This window comes from Mytilus edulis, chromosome 7 (assembly GCF_963676685.1).
Source record: "Mytilus edulis chromosome 7, xbMytEdul2.2, whole genome shotgun sequence".
NCBI lineage: Eukaryota > Metazoa > Mollusca > Bivalvia > Mytilida > Mytilidae > Mytilus > Mytilus edulis.
The window spans coordinates 83,884,217-83,891,252 of record NC_092350.1 but is presented as its reverse complement, the minus strand read 5'-3'; the positions used below and the strand labels follow the sequence as shown (position 1 = coordinate 83,891,252).

The window sequence follows — 7,036 nt, the reverse complement described above, 5'->3', positions numbered from 1 at the left end:
TTGAGCTGATATTGAACCTTGAGCTGATAATCTGATATGAAAAATGGCATGTAATGATGTTTTAACATATCCTTCAAGAATTGAAAATAAAAATATAGTTTAATATAATGATTCTTTTATTGTGAGGGATTATCACGTAGAAGTTGAAATTTTTTTGAATGTTTACAGATCTCAGACGATAAAACTAATACATAGATATTAAATAGTACTACCATATGCTACGAAAAAGGAGACCAACAAAAGTAACATTACCTATGTTTATATTGACAATAAAGAAAATGACAAAACATTCTAGAATGTTGATATATATAATTGTGAAAATCACAACCAATTAATTTAATCGTGCCTTTTTTTTTACCTAGTGAAAGATAAATATTTTAATCAATAAGTAATTAACAAGTAGATTCAATAATTGATAAAAAAAAAAAAAAACACATTTTTATGAGCTTATGTATATGTTACAGTAAATAGGGTGAAAATAGGAATTACTTGTAATTACTAAAATTTAGGAATTACATGTAATCCCTGATGCACTTAGTAAATACACGTAATTCCTGAAACGGCCCAGTTATTACCAGTAATTACTAATTTTGAAATGAATTTTTAAACCTATTTACTAACTGTTAAAACAATGTTGTAATATGGTCAGCTGATCAAAAGTTATGGTAATACCAACTATAAAAATCAGTGAGTACTCTCAAAAAGTGATCAGCCTAAACTGTACCTTTTTGTTATAGGAGCATTAGCTACAAGATATACAAAAAATTAGATATGATTTTTTTTACTAAAATAAGCTGAGAAACCTGGTTGATGAGATGTGCACTTGTAAGTGAATGATTGGACCTAATTGAATATGTATTCATGTGACCTCCTATTCGGTTTCAATCCAACCCCTAGCTGGAGATAGGTTACCGATGGATTCAGATTTAAGAATGTAAGGGTTTCGCAGAACCCAGTATCTTGCCTACTTTTGCTGTTAGTCGTAGGCTCAACAAATATTGGAAAAAAATATTAAAATTTTCTTCCAGATACCATCTTTTGACTAGTACTGTAAGAAGCTTCTGTACAAATTTGGTTAAAATCCAGGATGGTATATAAAATCTAATAAAGGTTAAAGTCATATGAAACCTCAAATTAAAAAAAAATAAATAAATAATGCATATGTTTTTTTAGAACTCAATAGATAGTTTTCATTATAAAACTTATGTACATATACTTTTTTCTGAAGAAAATTCTTTAATTTGTTCATATTAAGAAGAAGTTTACTTTATTATTGCTTCCTTCCCCGACATATTTTCCGTATGCAAAATGACCTCAGTGTGATCCATCTAGTAAAAATCCGGTGATCGCAATACGCATGGATGTCCTTAAAATAAATTATTATCTAATTGTTCATGTTAAACACGTGCTCACTGTCCATGCTTTTTTTATTGTTTGTTGACAAACAGGTGACAATCGTTAAAGTTCATTAAGATTATATGAATTATCAAGATAATAAAACAAATTTTGCATTATCGAATGTCTATCATCAAAACGAGGTGGCGAAGTTGCCTATAAACTTCTCACAAATGTATTTCTGAATTGATATCATTGTCTTGTATGCTTAAAATGATTTTAGGGAGTTTCAAAACTTTTAGAACAACCATTTTCAAGTTTCAATTAAAAACACACTAAAGAGTAAACACTTTTGATGTGCCATATATTCCTTAATCCTTAATTAAGTAAGCCCTAAAATACCTACCCTTTTACTTTCTTATTTCTATCTTGAATTATATCTTTAATTTTAAAACAAAAATATCAAGTTAGTAAACAGCTGTAAAAATGACAAAAAAATCAGTGAATACCAGTAATCACTGAAACAACTAGTAAATACATGTTTATGTCATGTTATAGGGTAAACAGATAAGTTAATTATCGTTAATACATGTTAAATAATGACTTGCTGATTGAATATGTCAATTAATGATTTACCTTTTTATTTTTTACTATCAATTTTGATATTCTGTTCCTTTTGACAACTAAACACGCTTAATTCATGCCCAATCCATGTCTAGCTTTATGATTTAATTGAAGGTTACATACATACGGATTTAATGAGGTAGAATTATTCACATGCAATTGAATAAATTTTGACAATATTTCCCACCTTATGTTGACAAAATTGAATCATACCGGCTGTTCAAAGCAAATTATTTTTTAAATATTTTGATTGATTTGAACATGTTGAAATGTTTAATCATTGTAGTTATGCCACGAAAAGAATATTATCATTGGCATTCCAATGGGAACAAACTGTGCCCCTCTACTTGCCGACTTGTTTCTTTATTATTATGAGGCTGACTTCATGCAGGAACTTCTTAGGAAGAAAGATATCCTTTAACTCTACTTTTCGCTATATAGATGATCTTCTTTCACTAAATAATTCAAAATTTGGTGACTATGTAGAACGCATCTATTCAAACGAGCTAGAGATAAAGGATACTACAGATACAGTTAAGTCGGCCTCATATCTTGAAATACATCTAGAAATTGACAATGAGGGTCGGTTGAAAACAACACTTTACGACAAAAGAGATGATTTCAGCTTTCTAATTGTGAACTTTCCATTTCTAAGTAGCAACATTCCAGCCAGACTTGGGGTCAATTACATTGGAATGTAATTAACTAAATTACACATTACATTGCAAAAATGGTCAATTACACTATTTACACATTACACAATTTTTGAAATGTAATTAATTAAATTACAATTACTTTACTAAAGTAATTAATTAAATTACACATTACATTTCATCATAATATTTGTTAACCAATATTATACATGTATGTATAATGTATGTGTAAAATATTCATGTAAACATAGTTTAAGCGTTGCATTTGATAATCATGAGTAATTTTAATGTTTTGTCATTTAGTCTGCATCTCTCTGGTCTGTACACTTCGACAGTCATTCTCAAAAGTATTTCTATAGGAGCTAATGTGGCATATATCGCTTGATTAGAACATGGAGGTATTATACTTCCATAATCAGTAGATGTGTTGATAGAAGAGTAAAATTAGTTCCTATTAACTTGCCAAAACATTAAGGGGTATTTTGACATCTCAGAAATGAAGTTATTTAAATAAAACATAGCACGAATAAAGAAATTATAAATAAATAAAAAGAAAAATCACTTAATAATTATTAAAAGGTATGCTTGTCACAACATCAAAAATAATTTTTAGTACAAACAATGTATATAATGTCTATATCTTAGCAATATTTTGCTAATTAGATAAAATACATGTAATAGTGGCATTGCCCCTAGACATATTAATCTGATTAATAGCTGTTTGTTTTTACAGCTGTTAATTTTTATCTCTATAATCCTTTTGTGTATACTAATTTGACAAAATGATTGTGTGCAGTAAATTTAAATTCTAAATGAACTCTCATAAAGATTTTTCACACATTTTTTTGTTTTTGTTTAACATGGTGATTTATTTCTTTTCAATCTATTTAGATCTTTCTTAAAAACATATGTATTTTTTTAAATCATAAGACTATTCAGAAAATAATTCTGTTGGTCAAAAAAGTAATATAAAAACTTTTGAATAAATTACAGAAAGTATGTGATATAAATATTTGAAAAATAAATATACTTTTACAATTTGTATTATTAAACATAAATCCTTATCATTAACACCATAAAAGTACATGTAATTGAAATGTAATTCAAAAGTAATTGAGCATTACATGCTTTTTTCATTGTAATTAATTAAATTACCATTACAAGTAATTAAAAATATGCTCAATTACACATTACATTCAATTACATGGAAAATTGTAATGCATTACACTTAATTACCATTACATTTTCAATTACCCCATCCCTGATTCCAGCAGCACCTGCATACGGGGTATATATCTCCCAATTGATACGATATTCCCGTGCATTTCCTATCATGATTTTCTTGATAGAGGGTTGATGCTCAGAAGGAAGCTATTAAACCAAGAGTTCCAAATGGTGAAGTTGAAATCATCCCTTCGTAAATTTTACGGACGCCATCAAGAGTTTGTTGACCGTTATGGAATAACCGTATCACAAATAATATCGGATATGTTCCTTACGTCGTAACTACAATCCCCTTCCCTTTCCTGAATGTGACCTACCGAATTAGACTATTTACCGGATTTGTTATCACATAAGCAACACGACGGGTGCCGCATTTGGAGCAGGATCTGCTTACCTTTCCGGAGCACCTGAGAGCACCCCTAGTTTTTTGGTGGGGTTCGTGTTGTTTATTCTTTAGTTTTCTATGTTGTGTCGTGTGTGCTGTTGTTTGTTTGTCTTTTTCATTTTTAGTCATGGCGTTGTCAGTTTGTTTTCGATTTATGAGTTTGACTGTCCCTTTGGTATCTTTCGTCCCTCTTTTATCGTTATAACGGTATCTGCGAAAAGCTCAAAACGGATGACATTTCATCCATTTTCACCTTTTTTTTCCGCCAAAATTTGGGGTTAAAGCAAAATAAATTTGTTTCTTTATCGGTAACCTATATTTTTTATTTGTTCATTCTTTGAAGCTATTTTTCAGCTTTTAATATTACAATTTTGGACCAAGTGTCATAGAACTTTTTTTTTTTGGCATTCGGATTAGAATATGTCAACACTTCTATTTTGCCTATCATTTCATTGAAAAGATGGTCCCTTTTACATACCTGTTTAAAATTAAAATTTTGAGCTTAAATGATCCGTGACCCCCTATTTTTTTCGACTTATTTGATTCATTTTTGTAAAGAATAAAATAACAAAAAGTACAGCAATTCTGAAAGAAACTTTGAAAAGGCCCGAGCCACCTTAAGAACAACACAACTGTTAGTTAAAACATTCATAATTTAATTTATGATTAACATATAATTTCGATACGACACAAACATGATCCAGACAATGCAATGGATTGACACTGAAGCGCGTTTTTGATCACACTGGGGTGCGCAGATTTGACGCTGAAGTGCATCTTTGATCACGCGGATGTTCAGTGGTGGCGTTGTGATATATTGTTTATAGCTCGCTAAGTGTAAAGGAGGCGTCTGGCATATTAAATTATAATCCTGGTACCTATGACAATTTTTTACACCACTTGTTTGATGGTACTGCTGGTGGACGTTTTGACCCTAATGGTATCACCAGTCAAGTAGTCAGCACTTCGGTGTTGACATGACTATTAATTTTAGGGTAATTTTTTATAAATGTCCTGTTACAAAACTGTATTTTTCGAAAAAAACTAAGGACTTTCTTATCCCAGGAATAGATAACCTTAGCCGTATTTGGCACAACCTTTTTGAATTTTTGATCCTCAATGCTCTCCAACTTTGCTCTTGTTTGGCTTTATAATTATTTTGATCTGAGCTTCACTGATGAGTCTTATGTAGACGAAACGCGTTTCTGGCGTATTTCATAATAATCCAGGTTCCTATGATAATTAATTAAAAACTTAAACATTTTACGAAAACGTTGAGGATTTTTTGATAGTGGAAAGTTAACCTTTTATAGCGATTATATGTTCGAAATCTGTACAAAGGATCCCTATTACGCACGCTTAAGCGTGTCATACAGTTGATTCATACGGGTACGCAGGTAGACTCTCTGAATTATTATTTAACAGTTAACGTGGAACAAAGTTAAGATAACATGTTAATGCAGAATGATGTCCACATGTGGAAAATCAAAGAGGTTAATCTAGTATTAAGTATGCAACTGTTAATAAGGACAAAGTTGAATCATAAAAACATGGAGATTTTGTTAATAACCTTTATGTTTATTTCGATTTAAATGTGGAAACTTTGAAATGTAATTTATGATTTGAAACATTTATATATTTCAACAGCTACTTATGAGACCAGATTGTAATAAATGTATCACTAATTTTGAATCAAAATGACTTCTGAACGAGCAAACCTCAGAATAAATATGTTTTACTTGATTTATTTTACTTGACTAGGCGGGGTTCAACCGGTTCGAATATTTAAGACCAGTCCAACTATAGACAGGTGTGTCGGGATAAACTCATTTATAAAGTGTCCAGTTTTTCGTCCCATATTATTCATTCAGTTCATTTGTATATCCGTTTGTTGGCACTGATCGATGATTAGAAATCAATTAAAATTATAACGTCCATCACCTTTATCACGCATACCTTCAAAAAGACTGTCCTTGTGCAAATTAAAACAAACACTCCACCGATCAGTTGAAATAGCATTGGTTAATTAGTTTATTGCAAACCATATAATAACGGGTTTCTATGAACATATTCCAGATGTTGCCATTTCTTTTAAAGGAGACGTATTTATATAATAAGTTCTTCTTGTTTCCGAATCCTATTTTTTTTGGGGTATAATTGTTATTCCTGCACTTTTGAAAGATAAAACACTATTTAAACTAGACTAACAATCATTGAAGTCAATTTGACTAAATACTAGCTGATCTTAACAAATACTCTGATTTCCATGAAGATAGATATAAGTTCAGTGTTGAATTCCTTAAGAATTACAAGATATTTTTTAAATTTGAAATACATATGATATGTATAGAACATCCCACCCCTTTCAAATCACACTGCAATGAATCATGACCCGGGTTTTCAAACAAATTTATTCAATAAATTACATGTCAGGACCCATGAAGTCTGTACGAAGTACTAATAAATGCATTCTAATGATTATGTGGTTTCTATGTACGTCTATTTCCTTTAATTCTTGTTAAAAATACGAAAAAATAGTAAAGGAAACTGATTAAAGCGTAAACTTTTGCAATCAATTAATAAGGTGTGTTGAAAAAGTAAATTGCTTTCGCCCTAACGAGAACAACATTTTTTTTTTATATATATTAAAATAAGATACATTAGTTACTGCTTCAAGAATATCTATTCTTTAAATGTACATCATAACTGTTTTACTACTGTTGAACATGAAAATAAAACTATACAAATATGGTGGTCTTTTTTTATCAACCTTTTACATGTTTAACAATGTTTAACAGGAATATTCATGTTCAAA

At 30.0% G+C, this 7,036-nt stretch overlaps 1 long non-coding RNA gene across 1 annotated transcript in view; it reads right to left on the bottom strand.

Moving 5' to 3' along the window:
- LOC139482701 (uncharacterized) overlaps window positions 1-7,036 on the bottom strand; it is a 931,021-nt gene that overhangs the window by 344,139 nt on the left and 579,846 nt on the right. The gene's annotated exons all lie outside the window — the stretch shown is intronic.